The sequence below is a fragment of the Crocuta crocuta genome, unplaced genomic scaffold, assembly GCF_008692635.1.
Source record: "Crocuta crocuta isolate KB4526 unplaced genomic scaffold, BGI_CrCroc_1.0 scaffold48, whole genome shotgun sequence".
Taxonomy (NCBI): domain Eukaryota; kingdom Metazoa; phylum Chordata; class Mammalia; order Carnivora; family Hyaenidae; genus Crocuta; species Crocuta crocuta.
Window position 1 is genome coordinate 9,239,081 of NW_027533089.1, and position 9,228 is coordinate 9,248,308.

Consider the following 9,228-nt stretch of genomic DNA (forward strand, 5'->3'; position numbering starts at 1 on the left):
TTGTTTTAGGCTCCACATTGAAGCTTCAAGAACAGGATGGTGGAGAACACCAGACTAAATCAGTACTGAGCACAAGCAGATACTTAGCTCAATTTCAAAAACCTTTACTATGACAGTCACTAGAGATACGGAGATGATGATGATGATGATATGATTACTGTCACAGAAAAATATGTAAGCAAACAAATCATAATAAGGAATGATAGATACAAAAACAGAAATATGTACCACAGGCACAGATTATATGCAGGAAAGAAAGGGTTACTGACTGTTTTCCGGGTATCAGGGAAGGCTCTAGATGTAGGCTGAAATGTAAGCTAGATTTTGCAGTTTGCATATTTGTCAGAAAGCAATAAAAAAGCATTTCAGAGCAAAGAACAAGCATGTGCAAAGCCAAGTGCGACAGCTAGTAACTAAAGACAGCTCCCACTCCCAACAATTCATCCCCGTCCTGGATGTTTCTACATCCTCCTCCTCCTGTCTTCTCCCCCACTATCCAAAAGTAGAGCATGAAAGTTTTTGAACTGAAATGGCGTGAGGCAAAGAAGCAATTACTATTCATTTATATGAAAAAAATTTCGAACATTCCCAGACTGAAAAAATAACCTCCCTTGGGCTTTTCTGACACCGTGGGACACACCTTACTAATGGCTACACAAAATAAAGCAGGATAAAGCAGAGATGCTCACAGACTCAGTTCAAAGCTATGGTGGCTTGATGCTGAGAGGCTGAGTGTAGTTCCCTGGGAAGGAGTTGGCGATGCTACTCTGCCGCTCAGCGTGCGTGCTGCCTCTGTAAGGTTCTCTCTGCCAAACAAACACTGAATGCTATTTTCCCTTTTCACCTTTCTTCATAAAAGCAAAAATCCTCTTCGCATTTCTTTTGGTTAGCGAAAACAGGTACTAATGAAGGTCTTTCGTAAAAGTGAGTGGTGTAACTTGAACTTTTGAAAAGCCAGAGATACCTGTATCCTCTCCCTTTGAATCTAAGCTGTCCCTGAAACAGTTCTGACCAATAGAATGCGGTGGCAGGAATGTTTTGGGACTTCTGAGCCCAGGGCTTACGAGGACCTGCAGTTTCCACTTCCTTCTCTTGCGAACACTCTGGAGACACTCCTTCTTAAAATCCCACCATACTCTAAAAAGCTCAAGCCGGAGCGCCTGGGTGGCTTAGTCGGTTAAGCGTCCGACTTTCGCTTAGGTCATGATCTCGCGGTTCGTGGGTTCGAGCCCCGCGTCGGGCTCTGTGCTGACTGCCAGCTCAGAGCCTGGAGCCTGTTTCAGTCTGTGACTCCCTCTCTCTCTGACCCTCCCCTGCTCACGCTGTCTCTCTCTCTCTCTCCCCTAGAAATAAATAAAACATTTAAAAAAATAAAATAAAATAAAAAGCTCAAGCCGCAAGGAGAATCAAGGAACTGCAACTGACCATTCCAGCTGAGATCCCACCGACAGTGCCAACCGCCCGCCAGGTGACTGAGTTACCTTGGACATCTCATTCCAGTTGCGCCCTCCGAGGACTGCAGCCTCAGACAACAGCATGTGAAGCAGAACCACTCAGCTAAGCCCAGCAAATTCACAGAACTGTGAGAAATAACGATGGTTGTTTTCAGCTGCTGAGTGTTAAGTGACTTATGCGGCAACGAGGCTGCTGCACGAGTGAGTCGGCGGATGAGTGGAGGCTCTGGGAGAGTTTTCCTAGTTCCTCTTCCCTGGGCAGTAGCGTCTGCCCTTCCTTTTGGTTCTTCCAGTTCTTCCAATCATCTAACTCCTTACATTAAATCACTCTTTGCTTGAAATCCCTTGATTGCCTTCTGTTTTCCTGGTTGATTTTGTGGTATAACATTTTGTTATCGTGTATTCCTAGGACCAGAGAACGTGCTATGCCTGGAGCGAGGGAGGTTTTCTGATCATTTCAACCTTTTAGGTACTGAAATACCATATTCCCAAGAGTTTTTCTCTTAGGAGAAAATGACCTTTCTTTCTTTCCCTAAATATTTTCATTTATTTCTAGGAGAGAGAGAGAGAGAGAGACAGCGTGAGCAGGGGAGGGTCAGAGAGAGAGGGAGTCACAGACTCTGAAACAGGCTCCAGGCTCTGAGCTGGCAGTCAGCACAGAGCCCGACGCGGGGCTCGAACCCACCAACCGCGAGATCATGACCCAAGCGAAAGTCGGACGCTTAACCGACTAAGCCACCCAGGCGCCCCTGACCTTTCTTTTTAAACATGGCACATGAAATGTAATAATTTCTCTCCTTTTCCATTAGTATCATCATCAAATATCTACTAAGTACCTGTAGATTGTAAGATAGCTCTAGGAGCAAATGGTATAAGGGTCGACCACAAGCAGATATTTCTAAGTTCAACTAAAAAGCTTTACTATATCAGTTGCTAGGGATCCTGAAATAATGATGATATGGTCCCTGTTCACTGGCAGCTCTCACTGTAATGAAAATAATTTGTAAACAAATTATAGTATGGTATTATGGATTTGAAAATAGAAATATATATCACAGGTGTAGCCAGAGAAAGAGTAGCTAAGCACTGAGGGATTAGGGAAAACTTTACATTGGAGCCAAAATTTGAGCTGTGTCTTGCTGTGTGGTTAGAAACTTGTGAGGTGAAGTGAAGAAAAGGTCAATCCAGGGTGGGGAAGAAGCATATGCAAAGGTAGTAAAGTGTACAAGAGACGGCATTTTACTGCCCGTATTTCAGCGCAATGGAGAAAGTTGAATCACATTATGAAAGATACTTTATGTAAGGCCTAGAGGAGTTTGGACCTAATACTATGATCGCTGAGGAGCAGAGGAGTCTCAGAGTCATATTTGTGTTTTAGAGAAATAACACTGTTAGCGATGTGAAGGAGGGATCAGAACAAGGAGCGACTGTCAGCCACAGCCAGGTAGGAGGCGACGGCAAGATTCAGGTGAGAACATCAACAGGCTGTGAAGTGGGGCTTCTAGTTGCCCAACCTCCAAAGGAGCGTGACTAGAATACTGTGAAGTATTTCCAGCATTAAAGGTGGAGGCAGCACTTTCTCTAAGCCTTATCTTCATATATTAGTAGCTGTTGATTTATCAGTACCATTAAAAAACACATCCTTAATTTCAAAATTCTAAAATAAGGGGCCACAATTACCAGATTTTATTTCCTATTTGCATAATAGTAAGCTTGTTATTGGGATATAAACAAATAAAGGCCTTGTAATGAAATTCTTAAATTTGGCTTTCGTTGGGAGCTTACTCCAAAGAATTCCAAAATTCTGCAACATTTGGATAAGATGAAATTCTAGAAAACCAATTCCAGGTCATATTTTTCTACAAGTTTTAGAAGTATACTGATCAGAAGAAAAGTCTTACATAAAAGTTATACAATAAACCAACATTCTGAAGTAGTTTCTTTAACAATATTTCATGTTCTGCATAACACTGAATCATTTGGACAACAGTGGGCAGAAAGAGGAAGCCCAAAACCAGACATTATCTCTGCTTCCTTAGAGTGAGCTCTGTAATTATCTTGCAATAGCACACAATTTTACTATCCTCAGGAAGGCTTATAATTTTTTTAATGGCTTCAAATAAAGATATAAAGATTCATCCCAGTATTCCCAGAATACTTTTGGAGAGAAACGCAGAATGATCTAGTGGAAGAAACACAGTCCTTAGAACTAGATTCTTTTTTAAAAAAATTTTTTTTTCTAGGAGAGAGAGACAGCGTGAGCAGGGGAGGGTCAGAGAGAGAGGGAGTCACAGACTGAAACAGGCTCCAGGCTCTGAGCTGGCAGTCAGCACAGAGCCCGACGCGGGGCCTGAACCCACGAACCGCGAGATCATGACCTAAGCGAAAGTCGGACGCTTAACCGACTAAGCCACCCAGGCGCCCCTTCTTTTTTAAAAATTTTAAAAGTCTGTTTTTGAGAGAGAGAGGAGAGCACGAGTACTTGTTAGATTTTCATTACTTTATTACTTAATTTCTTTTTTTAATGTTTATTTATTTTTGAGAGAGACACACACAGACCGTGAGTGGGGGAGGGGCAGAGAGAAATGGAGACAGAATCTGAAGCAGGATCCAGGCTCTGAGCTGTCAGCACAGATCCCAAAGTGGGGCTCGAACTCACAAACTGCGAGATCATGACACTTAACTGACTGAGCCACCCAAATGCCCCAGTTTCTTTTAAATTTAGTTTCCTTGTTTATAAAGTGTTTATAAAGACAGACCAAAATTTGGCTACCGTTACATGTATGATTCAACTGCATATATAAACCTTAGGCTTATAATACATACTCTATCCTGGGTAATACAACAATTAAATGCTTCTGAAATAAATTTCTTTGTTATCTCATTTTTTTCTTTTTAACTTTTTAATTTTGTTGTATCTTCTTACTTTGACTATACGACTATACCCTACTACAGGGATCCAGGAAGTTTATTAATGACATAAATATGACATTAATGGTATCTTTTACAGGCATAAGAAAAAAAACTTATGAGAAACTTTTTGCATAACCACATAATTTTGAGCCTGCCTTATTTTCCTTTAGTAGTCAGAGGATCTTAAGCTGCCTTAAAAGCGAGCACAGTTTCTTCTTCCATTACTAGATATTTCCTTTCTAATACTATCTCTTTCCCTCTACCACCAAACCCCAATAAAAACCTTTCAGTCATACTAACATCACTAAAATGTTTTTCTGGAAAAGCTTCTAGCTCCACTTCCAATTTCACATCAGTAACAAATAAGTACTATTCATATGAAATACACAAAAGCAGGAAACATATTAGATAATATGAAATGGGAAAGAAATAGCCATGGACTATATTGTTTTCCACATCTACTACATTATGCATAATATATAAAGTTTCATAAATAAAGTAAAATACTGTATCTTACATGTCTATTACTCTTTTTTTTTTTTTTTTAGTTTATTTCTTTATTTTGGAAGAGAGAGAGCACGGGCAAAGAGAGAGGGAGAGAGAATCCCAAGCAGGCTCTGCACCATTAGCACAGAGCCAGATGTGGGGCTCAAACTCACAAACTGTGAGATCATGACCTGAGCTGAAATCAAGAGTTGTATGCTTAACCGACTGAGTACCCGGGTGCCCCTTATGTATCTATTACTTTTAATGGTTCACCTGTGTTACCAGCCTGCCACACTGGACTCTCAACACCCACACCTCACAAAGGTGATGAGAAAATGAAATAACTCAGGTAAGATCTAGTACAAGTGTCCCCTTCATTCGTGTCATATTTATCATATATTATAAATTGTCATTGTATATGCATTTATACTGTACTTCTTCCCTTGTTTCAATTCTCAATATACAGATCTGTACACTGGAAAAAAAAAATGCTTCTGAGGATACAGATATTTGTACAACTATGTCCCTAGCAACATTATTCACAATAGCCAAAAGGTGGAAGCTACCCATTCATCACTCAATGAATAAACAAAATGTGCTGAATACATATAATGGACTATTATCCAGCTGTAAAAAGGAATGAAGTTCTGATATATATTATAACATGGATGAACCTTCGAAGCTAAGTCAAATAAGTCAGATACAAAAGGGCAAATACTGTATGATTCCACTTCTGTGAGGTACCTGTAATTGTTGAATTCATAAAAACAGAAAGCAGAACTGTGGTTCCCTACAGCTGCGGGGAGAGAAGAACGGGGCCTTACTATTTAATGGGTACAGTATTTCAGTGTGTGATAATGAAATGTTCTGGAGACAGTGGCGATGGTTGCACGACAATATCAATGTACTTAGTATGACTGAACTGAATACTTAAAAATGGTTAAAAATGGTAAATTTTATATTCATATTTAACTCCGTAAAAAAGTTTAAAAACACACTTGTTAAAAGATATACATGGTAATGAGACGATATACCTGATCTATCTTAAGCTGGGTATGCTTAGGATCTCTGGGTGAAGAGCGGGTCTAGAGTTCTAGGGGGTAAAGGGATCGGCAGACGTGAAGCCAAAGGCCACCTCTAAGATTTTACTTTTCTCAAAGTAATATATATATATTTACGTTTATTTTTTTTAATGTTTTTTATTTATTTCTAGGAGAGAGAGAGAGAGAGACAGCGTAAGCAGGAGAGGGTCAGAGAGAGAGGGAGTCACAGACTGAAACAGGCTCCAGGCTCTGAGCTGACAGTCAGCACAGAGCCCGACGCGGGGCTCGAACCCACGAACCGCGAGATCATGACCTAAGCGAAAGTTGGACGCTTAACTGACTAAGCCACCCAGGCGCCCCTATATTTACGTTTATTTATTTTGAGAAAGAGGGAAGTGCAAGTGCACAAAGTGGGGAGGGGCAGAGAGTGAGGGAGTGAGAACCCCAAGCAGACTCTGTGCCTGGGATCAAATCAAGAGAAGGACGCTTAATCGACTAAGCCAACCAGGTGCCCGCCCCAAAATATATTTTAATCCTGGGCCTATACTCTCCAAATCACCTTCTTTGTCTTTTTCGACTTAGACCATGTGTTGCTTCCAAACAGAGGTTCAATTTCAGTCTTTCCCTGGTACCCTATTTTAAAAATAAAAACCTAGATTTCTAAAGCAGTGGTTTTCAACAGAGGGTGATTTTGCACCCCCTCCCCCGACATCTGGCAATGTCTGGAGGCATTTTTGGTTGTCACAATGTGTGTGTGTGTGTGGGCGGGGGGGGGGTGCTACTGGCACTCAGTATATCTAAGCCAGGGATGCTGCTAAACTCCCCAGAATGCCCAGGATAGCCTCTCACAACAAATAATTAACAGACCCAAAATGTCAGTAACATTGAAGTTGAGAATCCCAAGAAGTTCTGGGGCGTCTGGGTGGCTCAGTCGGTTAAATGTCTGACTTTGGCTCATGTCATGATCTCGTGGTTCGTGGGTTTGAGCCCCGCATCAGATTCCGTGCTGGCAGCTCAGAGCCTGTTTCAGGTTCTTTTTTTTTTAATAGTTTATTTACTTTTGAGACAGAGAGAGACAGAACATGAGTGGGGGAGGGGCAGAGAGAGACAGGGAGACACAGAATCCAAAACAGGCTCCAGGCTCCTAGCTGCCAGTGTGTCTTCCTCTCTCTCTCTGCCCCTCCCCTGCTCATGTTCTGTCTCAAAAATAAATAAACTAAAAAAAAAAAAAAAGAATCCTAAGAAGTTCTGAGAAGTTAAGTTCTAAGAAATTAAGTTCTAAGAAATTAAGAAATTCTAAGGTTCTACTTATTTGCTTGGTTTCTGGCAGAGATTGATTAAAAGTTAAAAGTTACCTCTTTTGCTTCCCTACTTTTCTCTTTTCACTTACATCTTTTATAGGAAAAAGCAAATCTATGTGTATATGGTAAAAGTAAATCTTTTATTTTGAGGAAATAGGAGAAGGATTAGTGATTCTTAAACTACAAGGTGGGTAGGTGACAGGAGGCTATTTATGTACCCATTTTCTGGCCAATACTACCCATGATATTCTATGCCATGAGGCAAGGTAAAAAATAGAGAGGGTTGGAGCACACCTGGATGACTCAGTCAGTTGAGTGTCACACTCTTCTTCTTCTTCTTTTTTTTTTTTAATTTTTCTTAACATTTTTTGAGAGACAGAGCACAAGCGGGGATGGGGCAGAGAGGAGACACAAGATCCGAACTCCAGGCTTTGAGCTGTCAGCACAGAGGCGGTGTGGGGCTCAAATCCACGGACCATGAGATCGTGACATGAGCCAAAGTCGAATGCTTAACTGACTGTGCCCCAAGTTTCCAACTCCTGATTTCGGCTCAGGTCATGGTCCCATCCCAGGGACCATGGTCAGGTAAAGCCTGCTTAAGATTCTCTCCACCACCACCCCCTCTCCTTCTGTCCCTCTCCTCAGCTCACGCATATGCACTCTCCTCTCTCTCCTCCAAAATAAAAATTTAAAAAGAGGAGGCCAAGCTACTAGGGACAGGGGAGAAGAAAACAAAATCCAAGTGAAGCCAGTGGAATATACTGCCTATGCTATTTGGATTGGAGAATTCTTCCTGGTGGCCATTTGGGTATAAGGAAATATTTGTATTTCCAAAAAAGTTTAACAGAAACATTTTAATTCAATTAAAATATAAATTATATATTTTCCATAATTAAAGATTCTATTTATAAATGCAACATACTATTTATGATTACATAAAACTTGCATTTTTTTCCTATGGAGCAATACTCTGAGTGCATAATACCACCATGTCTATAATAACAAATACTTTTGATTTTATTTTCCTCTTGAATGATATTAAATAAAGACCTGCTGTAACAAGTATAACTCATTTGGTAAAATTTAGGCATTTTGAGAAATTCATTTATACTGTCAGGCCTCTAGACCTTCAGAGTAATTCATTATAATGGTACATTAGAATGGTGCCCTCTTAAAAGCACTTTGGAAAAATGACAATACATCCTAAAACCAGTGTGTGCATACCCCTTGACCCAGCTACCCCACTTCCATGTATACATTCAACAGAAGTGCATATGTACACTCACCAAAAGACATGTATAAGAATGTTCTCCACGGCATTATTCATAATAGCCAAGAACTAGAAATTCCTAATACCCATCAATGGTAGAATGGATAAATTTTGGATATAATAAAAACGGTTACATTAATGAAATACTATTCAGTTATGAGAATGAATGACCACAAGTACATATGCTATGAATAAATCTCAATTCTGGTAGGTTGAATAATGGCCTCCAAAGATATCCAGGATCTAATCCCTGGAACCTGTGAATGTTATATGGCAAAAGAGACTTTGCCGGTGTGATTCAAATAAGGATCTTGAAATGAGGAGATATTCCTGAATTATCCAGGTGGACCCTAAATGTAAAGGTAGAGGAAGATTTGACTATAGAAGAAAAGATGATGTGATGATGAAAGCAGAGGCTTTAAACACCAAGTAAGGGGCCACAAAGTAAATAGGCAGCCACTGGAAGCTGAAAAAGGGCAAGGAAACAGATGTTCTTCTCACAACCTTCAGATTTAGGAACCAATCCTGCTAACAGCTTGACTTTGGCCTATTAAACATAGTTGGGGGGTGCACCTGGGTGGCTCAGTTGGATAAGCGTCTTGACTCGATTTTATCTCAGGTCATGATCATTCAGTTGTGAGACCCAGCCTTGAGTTGGGCTCTGCACTGGGGGTGAAGTCTGATTAAGTTTCACTCACTCCCTCTCCCTCTGTCCCTCTCCCACTTGCACTCTCAAAAAAAAAACAAAAAAAGAAAAAAAG

General features: G+C 40.6%; 1 pseudogene; it reads left to right on the plus strand.

Moving 5' to 3' along the window:
• The first annotated feature begins 1,630 nt into the window (after window positions 1-1,630).
• The window catches only part of LOC144216654 (eukaryotic translation initiation factor 2-alpha kinase 1-like), a 10,270-nt pseudogene continuing 2,672 nt past the window's right edge, over window positions 1,631-9,228 (plus strand).